The sequence below is a fragment of the Dermacentor andersoni genome, unplaced genomic scaffold, assembly GCF_023375885.2.
Source record: "Dermacentor andersoni unplaced genomic scaffold, qqDerAnde1_hic_scaffold ctg00000039.1, whole genome shotgun sequence".
Lineage (NCBI taxonomy): Eukaryota > Metazoa > Arthropoda > Arachnida > Ixodida > Ixodidae > Dermacentor > Dermacentor andersoni.
In genome coordinates this window covers 29350064-29367547 of record NW_027314752.1, presented here as the reverse complement: position 1 = coordinate 29367547, position 17484 = coordinate 29350064, and the positions used below count along the sequence as shown (strand labels likewise).

Here is a 17484-nt window from a genome sequence, read left to right as displayed (position 1 = left end):
CCTTTGAAGAGAACATGTTCTGAATTTTAAATCGCGCAGCTATGAGGTGTCGCTATGGAATACGTTGACATGCTGCCTAATATAGTGCATCTAACCAATTTGCTGGCCCGGATTTTCTTTAAAGATATTACAGGAAAACGTCCGCCTTGATGAACAAAGGAAGGTTATTGATTAAGACGTGCGACATGACACCTGAAAGGTTGTCTTGAGAGAAACACTGTCTCGCATCCTTTGAAGACAAAATGTTCAGAATTTTAAATCGCGCAGCTATGAGGCGTCGCTGTGGAATACGTTACACATACTACATATTATATTCCAGGTAAGCAATTTTCTTGCCCAGATTTTCTTTAACGATATTAAAGGAAAACTTCCGCCTTGATGAATATAGGAAGGTTATTGATTAAGACGTGCGACATCACACCTGAAAGGTTGTCATTAGAGAAACGCAGTTTCGCTTCCTTTGTAGAGAAAATGTTCAGGATTTTTAAATCACGCAGCTATGAGGCGTCGGTGTGGAATGGGTTTCAAATACTACATGATCTATTGCATTTAACAAATTTGCTGGCCCGGATTTTCTTTAACGATAATAAAGGAAAAGGTCCGCCTTGATGAACAAAGGGAGGTTATTGATTAAGACGTGCGACATGACACCTGAAAGGTTGTCTTGAGAGAAACGCAATGGTGCTTCCTTTGAAGAGCAAATGTTCTGAATTTTAAATCACGCAGCTATAAGGCGTCGCTGTTGAATACGTTACACATACTACATAATATAGGCATCTAAACAGTTCGCTGAGCCGGATTTTTTTTAACGCTATTAGAGGAAAACTTCCGCCTTGATGAACAAAGGAATGTTCTTGATAAAGACGTGCGACATGACACCTGAAATGTTGTCTTGAGAGAAGCGCAGTGGCGCTTCCTTTGAAGAGAAAATGTTCAGAATTTTTAATCACGCAGCTATGAGGCGTCGCTGTAGAATACGTTACACTTGCAAAATAAGATATTGCATCTAACCAATTTGCTGCCCCGAAGTTTCTTTAACGATATTAGAGGAAAACTTCCGCCTTGAAGAACAAAGGAAGGTCATTGATTAGGACGTGCGACATGACACCTGAAAGGTTGTCTTGAGAGAAACGCAGTGTCGCATCCTACGAAGAGAAAATGTTCAGAATTTTAAGTCACGCAGCTATGAGGCGTCGCTGTGGACTACGTTACACATACTACATAATATATTGCAGCTAATCAATTTGCTGGCCCAGATTTTCTTTAAAGATATTAGAGGAAAACGTCCGCCTTGATGAACAAAGGAAGGTCATTGATTAGGACGTGCGACATGACACCTGAAAGGTTGTCTTCAGAGAAACGCAGTGTCGCATCCTACGAAGAGAAAATGTTCAGAATTTTAAGTCACGCAGCTATGAGGCGTCGCTGTCGAATACGTTTCACATACTACATGATCTATTGCATTTAACGAATTTGCTGGCCCAGATTTTCTTTAAAGATATTAGAGGAAAACGTCCACCTTGATGAACAAAGGAAGGTCATTGATTAGGACGTGCGACATGACACCTGAAAGGTTGTCTTGAGAGAAACGCAGTGTCGCATCCTTTGAAGAAAAAATGTTCAGAATTTTAAGTCACGCAGCTATGAGGCGTCGCTGTGGAATACGTTACACATAATACATGATATATTGCATTTAACGAATTTGCTGGCCCGAATTTTCTTTAACGATATTACAGGAAAACGTCCGCCTTGATGAACAAAGGAAGGTTATTGATTAAGACGTGCGACATGACACCTGAAAGGTTGTCTTGAGAGAAACGCAGTGTCGCATCCTTTGAAGACAAAATGTTCAGAATTTTAAGTCACGCAGCTATGAGGCGTCGCTGTGGAATACGTTACACATACTACATGATATATTGCATTTAACGAATTTGCTGGCCCGAATTTTCTTTAACGATATTACAGGAAAACGTCCGCCTTGATGAAAAAAGGAAGGTCATTGATTAGGATGTGCGACATAACACCTGAAAGGTTGTCTTGAGAGAAACACTGTGTCGCATCCTTTGAAGACAAAATGTTCAGAATTTCAAATCACGCAGCTATGAGGCGTCGTTGTGCAATACGTTACACATACTACATATTATATTCCAGGTAAGCAATTTTCTTGCCCAGATTTTCTTTAACGATATTACAGGAAAACTTCCGCCATGATGAACATAGGAAGGTTATTGATTAAGACGTGCGACATCACACCTGAAAGGTTGTCATTAGAGAAACGCAGTTTCGCTTCCTTTGTAGAGAAAATGTTCAGAATTTTTAAATCACGCAGCTATGAGGCGTCGCTGTGGAATAGGTTTTAAATACTACAGGATCTATTGCATTTAACAAATTTGCTGGCCCGGATTTTCTTTACCGATAATAAAGGAAAACGTCCGCCTTGATAAACACAGGGAGGTTATTGATTAAGACGTGCGACATGACACCTGAAAGGTTGTCTTGAGAGAAACGCAATGGTGCTTCCTTTGAAGAGCAAATGTTCTGAATTTTAAATCACGCAGCTATAAGGCGTCGCTGTTGAATACGTTACACATGCTACATAATATAGGCATCTAAACAGTTTGCTGAGCCGGATTTTTTTTAATGATATTAGAGGAAAACTTCCGCCTTGATGAACTAAGAAAGGTATTGATTAAGACGTGAGACATGACACCTGAAACGTTGTCTTGAGAAAAACGCAGTGGCGCTTCCCTTGAAGAGAAAATGTTCTGAATTTAAATCACGGAGCTATGAGGCGTCGCTGTGGAATACCTTACACCCCTATTGAAAAATTTGTATGAGAAATTGAACGAGATGTATGCATGTCGTACAGATTTGACGAGAAATTGAACGAGATGTATGCATGTCGCACAGATTTGACGAGAAATGAACGATATGAAATGCATATTGAACGATCTCTCATAGAAAACGAGCGAGATCTGTATGATGTGCTACGCAGACTTTTACGAAGTGCACGAGATTTATGCGATGTGCAATAAGAATGCGTAGAGCTTGTATGACATGTGTGCGATGAGTTGTGTAGACCTGACGAGATTATGTATGACGTGTGGGAGGTGGCGTGTGATGTGCACGCACTGTAGTCGTATGAGCAACTTGATCTTTGAGGATGACTGTGAATTGCATACAAAGTGTGTGTACTCAAGTTGTAGTTCATACAAAAGCTCATTAATGACAGTGAGATTTATGATGAGTTGTTTGTAGTACATGCAAGAGCGTGATCAATGTGCTGTATGATCACATTGAACCATTGTGACACATATATACCAGCATAAACTACAGAGCAAATAAGATGTTCAGAGTTCAACTTATGGAATTTCAAGCAACGAACACATATACGTCCCCATAAAAGCTGGTGTCGGTACTATTGATGCAATCATTTTCACTTGGGGACATATTCTCCGATGAACACTTATGGCGATACTACTGCCTTTGAATGACGCATTCCTCGACCAGCCAATAGGCGCTGGATAGCACCATGATATTTTCGAAAGCTATCATCAGAGAATGAATCCTTTGTTCAGAGTAGCTCTGCCTAATATTTTATTGCAATATAGGAGTCAGGTACCATCAACGTTTCATAATAAAATGCTATATGTTTGTTTGTGCAAGCAATAAAATAATCTGGCAATGTGATAATAGCACATTGGAAACACTTCAAACAAGGACGAGTTGGCAAAGTTTATTGCAGGCAGTTTGGTCAGTGACAAATTATGCATGCACTTTGTCACATCCTAATAATATTGCTTTGCATCAGAGATATCAGTCAGAGGTAGTAATGGGCGAACTTGAACCTGCATATTTTCCAAATAGCCAAGTGCGTCAACCACACTACTGTCAAATACAAATCTGCTAAGAGCATGTTAGTGCCTGTTTATGTCAAACTGTAGAAGGTAGGCATGAGATTGGCCATGCATGCCCAGATATAAAAATAAAAAGCACAACCACTAAACAGTGTAACAGGTTGGTGAACAGATAGCCAAAATAGCAGTCAAAATCCATCGCACTTTGTCACAAATAAATAAAAGATATTGTAATAACAATCCCTAAAAACATCATGTGATTAATTGTGGTCATGATCACAGTTACTGCTGTGAAAAATTCTTTGCACTAAGTGTTTCACAACTTGCTAAGAGAGCTTGAACTAGTAAAAAATCCTGATATGTGCACAGCAGGGGCAAAAAACGAGATGAGCGTCGCAACTTGGTGACCATTATCTGCCTACATACTACACAAAACTGAATTTGAATTTAAAGGAGAAATGACAAAGCAGTTCGTGTGCCAATGATGGTTAAGCGCACTGCAATGTCTTGCCATGTGTTGAAAGCTGACCTCCAAGCAACCAAAATGTAAGTGACCCTACACTGAAGCAGGGTCTTTAAATGACGAACGCCAGGACGTGTATCACATCCTGGCGTTCGCGGACGCGGTCACCAAATGAAAAACACCTTTGCAAATCGCAATAACGACGAATGTCACGCGCGCGCACAGACAGACAGAATGCGAGCAGTTTCCGAAAGCACTCACGAAAGACTACGGACGTTCCTACGCGTTCGACGCATATCAGAAGCGCGCGCGTGCACACGCACACACACACACACACACACACACACACACACACACACACACACACACACACACACACACACACGCACAAAAAGCGAGCAGTTTCCGAAAGCACTCGCCAAAGACGGTACGGATGTTTTTACAAGAAAGCAAATCCCGCCGGCGTGGCACCATTTCCCGAAGCACAAACAACACCACTCATTAACAGTACACATCCGTAGAACGGCGCACAACAAGCCTGAACAAAGTGTACACCACTCGACGACAAATCTGTCGTCGATTACGCCGCTGAGAAACACGAACACCTTCTAACATTCACAAACCAAACGACGATACGCTGCGAACTTCAAACAAATTTTACGGCCCTGTCCGGTTGATAGGGCTGCTCCACAGGCTGTCCTCGCTGTTGAAAGCAATGTCAGCAAAGCTGTTGAAAAAGGTCGCCTAAAACACGCAAGAACATCGAAATAATACGCCTGTACTACCCACGCTACCAATGCGATCACGGTTACCGGAACCACAGACGGCGAAGTAAACAAAAGACGTCACTTCCCCTCATTTCGGACCGAGACTTATAGTTACTTCCTCAGTTGCACGACTCTTCCTTTCGAGCAAGGCGCGACTTGTTCCTGGGACTGTGAGGGCGCTGCGGTCGAGCTCTGCACCAAGTGAGCGGTGCCGCTCTGCTGACATGTGCACGTTAGTTGCGGGTGTTTGCACTTCTTGTGCTGTAGCCGATTTTATTTTCTCACTGCGTGTGCCTTGTCACTGTCCTCGTGCACGTGGCTGGCGGTCGAGGTTTTTGCGTCCGGTCCAAGTTCTGCGCTCACGGAGACGCCAGTGCCGGCGACGTGTGTGTCACCGAGCGTTAACATTGCGTGTGCACTTTGGTTTGTAGGCCCACTTTATTTTTCATCTCATTCCTTTCTTCGGACGAGCACCCCCAGGTATGGTGTCTGTAGAATAATATACTTCAGCTTAAACAACAGAAAGAAATAACGGCTGCTTTATTCAACGAGCACCATGTAAATGCCGGGTGCCGTGACAAACAACCATAAGTGTACCAGGCTATAGCAGACGACGCTCGGACGCTTGGCGTGGCGGTCGATGGCAGCGCTGCGGTGGCGGGAACGGCAGCGGGCTGCATGGTGCGCATAGGCGAGGAGTTGGGGTACTTGAAGAGGATCTATAAACGTTTTTGCTACGGCCTGGGCGGCCAATGTGATACTGCTGATCGTTTGATCATATTTACGCGGTGCTTAGAGAACATGTGCTCCTTTTTTGTGTGAATTAACGATCACTAAGCCTTGGGGCCTGTGCAACGCTATTAGCTCGCTGTATGTTTCTTGCGGTGCGCCGTTGTTGATTATTGTAGTGCGGTCCATTTCGCGCTTTCTTTGTCCCGGCTCATGAGAAGCTGTACTCTCGCCGCTCCCACATCGGGTCGCAGTGCACGGAAGAATGTGTTGCTAGTTGTGCTATCGTGGGCTGTAGTTCACCGCAATTCAACGCTACGCTGGACGGACTGTTGGTGCAGTCGATGCGGCGTGTACGGACACGGAGGAGCGCTCGCCTCAGAAGGTAAGTCCGGCGCCTGGCGCATTTTTATGGTTCATGTAGTGTACCTTGTCATGCGCAGCAGAAGATGATTAGTACAGCTACAAATACAATAACAGTGATTCCCTAATGTTCGTTCGATATCGTAATGCACATTTAGCAAAAAGTTTAACGAAAATTACCCCGAGATTGATGTTGCTAAGCGCTTCATCTATTGTTTATTTTCTTTTTGTTATGAAGTATGCTAGCGCCGGAGCATCTCTTGGTCTGAACGGGCACAAAAATTCAAGCAGGGAATGTCACTGCTTCTGTACGTAATTTCTCAGCAAGAAATCGTATAGACAATTCTAGAAGTACGTTGATGTGTTGTGCAAATGTTTTCACAGCTAACGTCAACGCGCGACGGCATCCAAATGATCTGACTCGTGAGAAGATTTTAGCTTGTATGCAAACTTTGATGCTTATAGATTGTCGCCAAGGCAACCTGTATTTCTTGTGTTTAGTGTTCTGTTTGTTTTCGTGCCTTTGACACGTTGAATAACCGCCTGTGATGTAAGAATGAAATATTTAATTTGTCTAAGCGGATGCAGCTTCATGTAGCTGGCTGTACGAGAGCTTTCCGCAATTTGACGCGATGTTGTTAAATCACAAGTTTGCAGTTTCAGCAGTGATTACAATAAGCTGAACATTTATTGTTTAGGGATGTCACAATTTCCTGAGACGGAGGCATCTCTGCACAACATAGGAGTCTGCAGCACTATGCAGCCTGAACAGCAGGACAATGCATCTGATCTGCCTGCTTCGACTAGGTACATACAAAACGGTCACAGCAAGGGGCACTTGCTTTAGGTAAGTTTATTAAGATACGTTCCAGAGGCAGATTAAATTTGCAGCAACAAAAGCACTGAGAAAAACTCACTGATGTTAGTTTCTGCTTTTCCAAGTATGCTGCTTGTGTACAGCGTGTCAAGGTAAATAATGGTTAGTAATGTATGCATAGAAAAGTGGGTGCTGAGAGAAAGCTTCAGGAAAGTGCGTGCTCTCTTTCCAACACAGGATTTCTGTCTAGAATTTTGGCAAAATATGAAATGCACAGGCTGACAGGTTTGGCAAACAATGTTCAACACTTTTGCTTTAGATTTTAATGTAGCCAGTTCATTATGTGTCCCTAGTATAGCTTAGCGTCAAGCTTGACGCTGATCTCTGATGTCACATCAGTTGCAGGATGTAATAACGTGGTATCACAAACTGCTTGTTACGCATGTCAGTCAACCTGGTGCAGTGGTCACAGGTGAGAGTAACCGAAAGCTGGGCATTCTTTGCCCTTCTGCACATGATGTGTGATAGAGTTTGAACTATGCTATAATGGCACCATCTTCCTCACCTTCTCTTCCTCATTATTCGTTCAACTTCCAATAATATGCACAACTTCTAGAGGCTTGATTATGGTGTTGTCTGCTGAACTTGGCTGATGTGAATTTCAGTAGTTTGGGGTACCCTCAAAGCCATGCATGCATCTTAAAATGGTCAACTTGAAATATGCGATTCGCTGTGGCATTCTCAGAGAAACAAGGCCTCTTGTGAATAATGCATATATGCATTATTCGCATTTTCTAATACTCTTTCAAGGAGCAGCCTATAGGCTGCACCCCAAACAAGTGACCACCTTTGCATACACTATGTGGCAGTCTGGTCCAGTTTACTTAACCTGTCTGCCATCTATGCACGAGGAGGAGGACAGAAGCGAAAAAAGGGACCTTTTATGTTTTTGCACAGATGGCTCATACACTGCACTTTTCTTATCTTGCAGGCTTTGTTAACTCAAAGCTTTCTATGGGCGAATATCAGCATTTCATTCCTATTTATACCTAATAAGAATTACTTTGTTCACAGTGTTACTTTTTATATCATACTCTTGTGAGACTAAGCTCACTTGTTTAAATGCAGGTGTGGCTGGGCCTGCAGGAAGAGTGTATGCAGACTACTGGTGTTGTTGATCAGTGCTGATCTCTACGTCTGAGTTGGCCCCACAACATCCAGGCACCACTGTGCTTTGCTTCATTGACAAGATAATATGATATAGACACCTTGCACCTCAGTATCAGTTTTGAGAAATATGCTAAGACACAAGGGTTGGCCTTGGTGATAAATACACTCATGTTCTTTTTTTAAGCGTTCTTCTTGCAATGTTCCTCATGTACATGTTTTCAGAGGATCCTTAAATGCAAACTGCCTTGGAACTTGTTTATGCCTTAAAGTAGCACTCTTTCACCAAGAAAAAAGCCTTACTTAACGCACAATTCATAAGAAAGGTGAGGAGGTGACAGGACATAACAGTCTAACAACCATCCGATTTTACTGCTCGCACAGGAATATAAAGCGAGAGGTGAAAGAGCAAGAACAGATAAATCGACAATGCATGTTGCTCACACAACTGCGAAAAGGACACATGGCATGGCTACTATGACATTTGTTTTACATTGATAAATAAGCAGTCTTGCTATATGATAATCCACTGGAGGGGGAGCCAACTCGCAGATTCTCTGTCGCACATATAAGGAAAGGCTCGCAAATCTTGCTAGCCCTATGCTTGTTACACATTGCCACAGTTGCACAGTTTTCACAGAAAATAATGCAAGTGAGCTTTGCGCTACCAAGTGACCACCAAATGACCTGAGCATCCAGTTAACGTGGTTGCAAATCCAGTCATTTATACATTGGCCTGTTTTGCCGACGTAGTGTGTACTGCACGACAGTGGTATTTAATATCCATCAACACCCCTGTGCTCTACGTACTCTTTCTTGCATGCTTTTATTTCACAGGTAGTGGAAGATTACTTGATTCCAGAACAATTTGGTTTGTTCTACACATGATAGTGAACTTGCCAGTCTTGTATTAAACATGGAATTGGGTAGAAAGATGTGGTATTTCTTATGGTGCCCTGGTGCATTCAGCTTGTGCAGATGCTTCAAGCTTGTATTGACAAAAATTGGGATGAAGCCATAGGAGGAGAGTTGTAAAAGTGTAACGAAAGCCTCCTGATAGACATGCTGAGTTGCGCTGCTGTGGACAATTATTGGTTATCCCTACTGGGTAACGCTGTTAGGGTTATGGATGCTTTGACACTGTAGGGCCTACAAGATGGCTAGCATTACAGAACACATTAAAACGACTGTAGGGATGCATGTCGTGCTATGGTATCATAATTGGCCCACAGAGTGACCACCTTTGCTTACACTCTGTGGTAATCTGGCCCAGTTTACTTAACCCGACTGCCATCTATGCATGAGGAGAAGGGACTAAAAAAATGAAGGGACCTTTGATTATTTTCTTGTACAGATGGCCCATACATTGCATTTTTCTTATCTTGCAGGCTTTGCTAGTTAAAGCTTTCTATGGGTGAATATCAGCATTTCATTCTTATTTGTACCTAATAAGTATTGCTTTGTTCACAGTGTCACTTTTTATATTTACCGTATTTACTCGCATGATGATCGCACTCACGTAATGATCGCAGCCCTGAATTTTGTCGTCCAAATTTGATTTTTTTTAATTTCCCGTGTTGATCACACACCGAACTTGCCGCAGCGATCTGTCATGTGCCAAGTCTAGCTATTAATGATCGCGCTTACCATCTGTCGGATGCTACGCGAACAACTCTTCAAGACAAACCAAGCAGTCTGCACGCACCAAACATTCTTAAGCAGATGCCCGATTTCATTCCTTTCATCACTTTCCGCACTTCCATGACAAAAAAGCTACAACCAAGATTGCCTTTATTATGTGTAGGCTTTGAAATGGTTGTGGTCAAGAACAAAAAAGGCACCTTTCGATTCTTCTCATCTGCACTCGCGGACACGCAACAAATCTTGTAACACTTGTAACACAGCTAAGATATTCGTCCACCCTTAGCGGAAACGTGTTGTATTAGGGTAGTAGTGAAGACAAATGGCGCAGTTTCCGCAGCATGCCCGCCGTGTCTTTCTATGTCACTGGCAGCTAAGCGCGCCCATCTGTTTCTGCCCCCTCATAGTGGACATGGCTACGTTATTGCCACAAACTTACTGATATTAATGATATTATTCATTCCAGATACGGAAGAAACTGTTTCAATGCATGTAATGTACTCACGAGAAAAAGAAATCGCGTTCGGCGCATTTGGTGTGTTCAGCTTGCTGCACCGGCCGCCATTTTGGTTTTGGTGTCCCGCACTACACTCAGTGGCAGCCACCTATTTGTTGACGTGTTGCCATCCCGCAGCAAACGCGGGATAAAAAAATTCTTTTTGTGGGAAATTTAACTGGCGTAATGATCACACATCTGAATTTGCGACCATTTTTTTACGAAAAAGTGCGATCATGATGCGAGTAAATATAGCACTCTTGTGACACCAAGCTCACTTGTTTTAATGCAGGTGTGGCTGGGCCTGTAGAAAAGCTGTAAGCAGACTGCAGTGTTGCTGATCAGTGCTGATCTCCACGTCCGAGTTGGTCCCACAACATCCAGGCACCACGGTGCTTTCACAAGGTAATATGATATGGACACCTTGCACCTCAGTATCAGTTTTGAGTTTGACTTTTGCTAAATATTTAAGGAGACACAAGGGTTGGCCTTGGTGATAAATACACTCGTGTTCTTTTTTTAAAGGGCTCTTTCTGCAGTGTTCCTCATGTACATGTTTTCAGAGGATGCTTACACTCCTTAAATGCTAACTGTCATGGAGCTTGTTTAGGCCTTAAACTAGAACTCTTTCACCAAGAAAAAAGCCTCATTTAACGCGCAATTCATAAGGAAGGTAAGTAGGTGACCGCCTGTCTAACAACTATCCAGTTTGACTGCTTGCCCAGCAGTATCAAGTGAGAAGTGAAAGGGCAAGAACAGATAAATCGGCAATGCATGTTCCTCGCACAACTGCGAATGCGACACATGGCATGGCTACTATGAATGCTGGGGTGCGATCGGAGATGGTTGCTCGGCGCGTTCGTTCGGTTACCGGCGGGCACGATTGACCAACTCCGTGCCGACTTAGGCAGCCGCGGGGCGCGGCCATGTTTTTGGTGTCGTCAAAATGGCGACACGCTCCTGTCATCCTCCCACTGAGCATTTCGTCTGCTAAGCGCCGAACCCGACGGGAGCTGGGAAGCTTGGAGCGATCATACGGCTCCGCATGGCGCGTCTGGTGTATTTAATTGGATCCAACAGGCGGCTGCGGCATGGCACGTTTGAATCCAATCCATAGTTTAATTCGATAAAACGGCACTTCCGTTGGGGACTTAGGCGGTTGCGCTGGCGTTTCAGGAGGAAGGAGGAGAGTGGGTGGCGGTGCGAAACGCGTTTGAAGAAATGGCAGAAAGTAAATTCCGGCGTCGTTTTTGCTTTTCGAAACAAATAATTCGTTGGTTGTACAAAGAAATCGACCCCATCATCGGTGCCAGCGACCCACTGGAATGTTGTCGCTGCCGCTGTTCCTGTCATCTGTTTTTTTTTCTTCTTGGTGTGCACGACACTACCTAGGGACGACGCAAAGAAACTAATATTTATAAATTGCAGTATTCGCACATACTACTTTTTGAAAGCATGTTTGGACTTGAGAAGAAAAACATCTTTTTTGGATAAAGATTTCATTAATTTGAAAGACGAGAAACATTTCATTTTGTAGTATACTGTCTGCAAGCAGACGACAAACGACGGAAGTAAACTTCCGGGGAGGTCACCGCTTCCTGATTGGCTGCTCTCTCCGCCCCGCTGTCACAAATTTTGCATACTACAACTTTGTGACGTTGCAGCAACTGAACAGAACACGTATCGAACAAAATATCTCCGACCATGCCCCAAATATGACGATAAAAATATTGTAGTTTTTACATTAGCCAGTAAGCGACTTAAAATTTTACACCAGCAAACAACCAGTTTGGGAGCTGTAGTTGTTGCACTACTTCAGGAGTAAGATATTATTTTTAATGAAAATTGAGTAGTGCTGCGGTTAGCGAAGCTATTTCTGCCCGTACAATAAATTATGCATTTTTAAAGAGGCGGCATATAACAATTGTGTTGCTGTGCCACATAATTCGTAAAGTGAGGCAAGGTTTAAGTAAGAGAAAGAGGAAGAATAACCTTGTCGTACAAACAGATCCTTGTCTGAGCCGTTGTCACTGTGATACATCGGCTCCCAGATAACGGGGGGGGGGGGCTAAAATTAGCCTTAAAAAGCTGACGGAATAATATGAAAAGCCATTGTAGAAAGTGTGGTTGCACCTTTGTTTGACCAGTGCAGTATCGGGGGCAGGGCCAGACAGCAGCCGAAATGTGATGTAATAGAAGCTGTTCATATTCAGTACTTAGCAGACAGGTGCATTTACATTGTGTCCCTGTTACTATACCATAAGGAACTGGCAGCCTATGTTCTTGGAAAATAAAAATAATAGAATAATGCAGAATGTCGGCGGGCAGGAAGTTCATTGCATAAAACGTATCTGATAATAATTTCAGTCCTGCATCTATTGCGCTACCCAATTAAGAAAAACCCATGCTAACAGTTGTATCCTACATGTGTGTCGAATGCGGTCTGGCGCAAGTACCATGTGTTGTACAGTTGCTTATGCTATTGTGTAACATTTAAGAGCTTTTTTTTCAATGCCATAAAACCAGTTGAAGACCAGTGCCCTTTCTGTCCTGTCATCTTTTTTGCATTGTAAGACATTTCTTTTTTCCTCCAATGGATGAGTGCTTCTATTCACTTGGTTCAGCATTGCCTGTGACATTAGGTGTCACCTAATGACTCTCGTGCTCTGAGCAAGGTGTGTGACCATTGTGCAGTGCAAAAGAGCAAAAGCAGTGCCAGTGTACAACTGAAATGACACAGCGACTCAACATTGTTTTCTCATCAGGGTAAAATACAGGAATGCCAAAATGCGTCATGCCTAGTTGTGTCTTTCTTCTCGCGTTTGCTGCCTTGCATGACACTGCATTGGCCACTTGCTTTCAGAACTGCATAGTCACACTCTGCAGTCGTGATGATCATGACCACGGTTTCGTTCGCAGCAGTCAACTGTGGCAAGTAGTACTTTCATTGTGACTTGGTGCAATGCACGCAGTCTCACAAACATGATGGCTATCGAGGATAATAATTGTACTGTGGCCTGCACGCTGGCATCCAATCAGCCAGTTATATTGAGATTGTAGAACAATCTGTTACAGCCACCTCAATGGTGAAAAAATTATCGGGATGGACCTATGGTAGTGAATAGCATGTCTCTGATAAAGATGCGACCAAGTTTGTGCTACGACTGCACTGCAAAGGAGTACTTCCTCAAGGCCCTTGCCACTTTGAGCAGTATAATCAGTCGTGAATTGACATTTGCAGCTCCCGTACTGCTTATGTGTGAAATAGAAACAGGATTTCTGGATTAATTCAGTATAAAAGTGTGTTTGTGTGAACGTTTGTTTTTTTTATTTTCATACCCTTAATAATTCAACATTCCGTTAATTCAGAATTTTGTTCCAGTCCTGGGAAATTTCAATGAATGAGCTTTTGCTGTATGCACCCCTTCTTTCACCGCATGTATAATTTGAGCTCACTGGGTTACTGCAAGAACTTTTTTCAGCCTCAAGGGTAAGATTTCTAGCTCGGACAAAGCAGCTCCTTAAGGATGCAAGAAGTTTTACTGTGGTTTTCTACTGTTCCCATCTGCTTTCCTAAACTTTATCTCAAATCTAAAGAAAATCTAGTATATCCTGTACAAAAGGTGCTTGTCGCTGCCTGTGGGATTAAATGTGGCGAATCCTCTGAGCTAAAACTGTCCCTGGCACATTATCAGAAGCTTCATTGACTAGGGCTTTCCTACAGCCAGGACGTAAACTTCGAACCTTTAGCATACGTCTTAGTTTTATCCTTGAGTGCCATCACTGTGTCTGGCAACCTAGTTTTCCTTAATAACTGTTACCTTTCTTATCCATTATTTCAGGAAAAGATACTTTTTCTGAGAGCACATATGCTATTTTTGTATTTGAGTAATTTGCAATTGCAATTTTCATCTTTCGTAGGTTCACAATCGAAATGGGTTATTTATTTGTGCTAGTAAGTGGATGTGGATAAACCAAGCCAAAACGGACAGCACGTTTGCCAGGGAGATTGCCCGATGCTTGTGGCAGGCACATGAATTAATCCACAGGAGTGTTACGAGCAAAATATGTATGCGAAAGCTAAAGGAAGGTGACGAGGCCAACCCAGCATTGACACCACAAAAACTTGGTGCATATCTGAGTAGACCCTGTCCTGCTAGCTCATGTTTTCATAAGGATTGCAAAGTGTTTCGAAGTTAAAAGAGTGATGCCTATCATACCGTGCTTTTTCTGCACGAATATAATGGGCTGTCGGTAAGATCGGGTTGTATTGAGGTGATCTCTCATATGAGCGGACACAGTTTACATTTACACATCAGGGGCATGCATAGCTGTATGCGTATATTTAGTGCTGTGCTCTAGCTCGCTAACAAAAACTATCATTTTGTTTCTATAGTGGTATTAAAGGTGCATTAATCTTTCCTATAAACAATTCTGCACTGGCATCTATGCAGTGTTTTCCGTCTGCATATTCCGCAGTGCGGTAGCAAAGAGCTGCGCTATCTGTGTATTCATTTGCATGAGCTTGTTATACTTGTGGAAAAGTATTAGACTATTTCTGTGGTCTTGTATTGCAATTCTGCAGCCATTTATATTGTTTGTAAAAGACGAACATTTAACAGAGACAGGAACAAGACAATGCAAGGACGAGCACTTGCTTTCAACTGCTGTGGTTAATGTTGAAATATCAATTTACGTAGGTAGAAAACTCATAAGCCTCCGTGTTCTCTTTTTCCTGTTTCTCTGTGAGATTTTCACGCTTTACACACAATATCATGCAAGAACCAGCCCATTCAGTTATGCAGTGGAGCCACCTATTGTGCATGTCAGTTCCAATGGCTTGTTAGAATTTAACAGGGCCGGCTGCTTTGTTTACATTTTTTTGCAGAGGCATACGAGCACTTTGTGTCAAAAACGCCGAGCACTGTGGATACAGAGGCAAGGAGGCTGAATGACCTGAACAAGCACCTGGCCACCATGCTTCGGGATGCAAAATAAAGATGGTTTGTGTTAATTGTGTGCCCTAAAAAGTGTCCTCTTTGTCTCCGACCTGGCACATCGGCTGACTCACGTGATAGAAACTCGCTGTAATGTTGGCAGTAGACGTTACTGTGTGGAACTTCACCAAAAATATTGCATGAACAGAACTCATTCAACACAAATGAGAACACTTGTAGAATGCAGCTAAACAAGAATAGTGTCATTTTGCATAGCTGAACGAGAACATTTTCACGTAGCATACACAAACGAGAACGATATCGTTGAGCATAGACGTGCGAGAACTATCTCGTAAAGCATAGCTATGCGAGAATAATCTCGTTTAATGTACCCATACGAGAACGATCTCGTTCAGTGACGATGTCCTCTCGTACACATGTGACATACGACATCGTTGAGTCTACGGAGCAATAATAGCGTAGAGAAGTTCTCGTAAAATTCTCATACATATTTTTTCAATAGGGTCGTCTACAGCCTGATTCCGTAATGCCTTCATGACTGCTGAGGTTTGGACTGAATCAAACGCTTTCTCGTAATCAATGAAAGCTATATATAAGGGTCGGTTATATTCGGCACATTTCTCTATCACCTGATTGATATTGTGAATATGATCTATTGTTTTAGCCTTTACGGAATCCTGCCTGGTCCTTTGCTTGACAAAAGCCTAAGGTGTTCCTGATTCTATTTGCGATTACCTTAGTAAATAGTTTGTAGGCAACTGACAGTAAGCTGATCGGTCTATAGTTTTCAAGTCTTAGGCGTCCCCTTTCTTATGGATTAGGATTATGTGCGCGTTCTTCCAAGATTCCGGTACGCTCTAGGTCATGAGGCATTGCCTATATAGGGTGGCCAGTTTCTCTAGAGCAATCCGCCCTCCATCCTTCAACAAATCTGCTGTTACCGGATTCTCCCCAGCTGCCTTCCTCCTTTGCATAGCTCTCAAGGCTTTCTTTACTTCTTCCGGCATTACTTGCCGGATTTCGAATTCCTCTAGACTATTCTCTCTTCCATTATCGTCGTGGGTGCCACTGGTACTGTATAAATCTCTATAGAACTCCTCAGCCACTTGAACTATCTCATCCATATTAGTAATGATATTGCCGACTTTGTCTCTTAACGCATACATCTGATTCTTCTGACTGACTTTCTTGCGCTCCTATTTCGGAGCACAGATAGGTGTTCGCCTGATTTTCGTATTGGGCTTAAAATATATTGGTAGTTCCTCATACTCATTCATCTACACTGAATTGGCGGCGTTCGCTACTTTCTTGCGCTCCCATTTCGGAGCACAAATGTGTGTTCGCCTGATTTTCGTATTGGGCGTTAAATATATTGTTAGTTCCTCGTACGCATTCATCTAGACTGAATTGGCGGGGTTCGCTACTTTCTTGCGCTCCCATTTCGGAGCACAGATTGGTGTTCGCCTGATTTTCGTATTGGGCTTTAAATATATTCCTAGTTCTTCATACTCATTCATCTACACTGAATTGGCGGGGTTCGCTACTTTCTTGGGCTCTAATTAGGAGCAGAAATGGGTGTTCGCCTGATTTTCGTATTGGGCTTTAAATATATTGCTAGTTCTTCATACTCAGTCATCTACACTGAATTGGCGGGGTTGGCTATTTTCTTACGCTCCCATTTCGGAGCACAGATAGGTGTTCGCCTGATTTTCGTATTAGGCTTTAAATATATTGCTAGTTCCTCATACTCATTCATCTATACTGAATTGGTGGGGTTCGCTACTTTTTTGCGCTCCCATTTCGGAGCACAGATAGGTGTTCGCCTGATTTTCGTATTAGGCTTTAAATATATTGCTAGTTCCTCATACTCATTCATCTCTACTGAATTGGCGAGGTTCGCTACTTTCTTGCGCTCCCATTTCGGAGCACAGATAGGTGTTCGCCTGATTTTCGTATTGGGCTTTAAGTATATTGCTTGTTCTTCATACTCATTCATCTACACTGAATTGGCGGCATTCGCTTCTTTCTTGCGCTCCCATTTCGGAGCACAAATGTGTGTTCGCCTGATTTTCGTATTGTGCTTTAAATATATTGCTAGTTCTTCATACTCATTCATCTACACTGAATTGGCGTGGTTCGCTACTTTCTTCCGCTCTCATTTCGGAGCACAAATGGGTGTTCGCCTGATTTTCGTATTCGGCTTTAAATATATTGCTTGTTCCTCAT

At 42.9% G+C, this 17484-nt stretch overlaps 1 long non-coding RNA gene across 1 annotated transcript; it reads left to right on the top strand.

Annotated features, from left to right (window-relative positions):
- The first annotated feature begins 10597 nt into the window (after positions 1 to 10597).
- On the top strand, positions 10598 to 15318 carry LOC126519872 (uncharacterized). Its single transcript, XR_007596695.3, has 2 exons — positions 10598 to 10705; positions 15189 to 15318. It is a non-coding gene; the product is annotated as an uncharacterized lncRNA (long non-coding RNA).
- The last annotated feature ends 2166 nt before the right edge of the window (positions 15319 to 17484 follow it).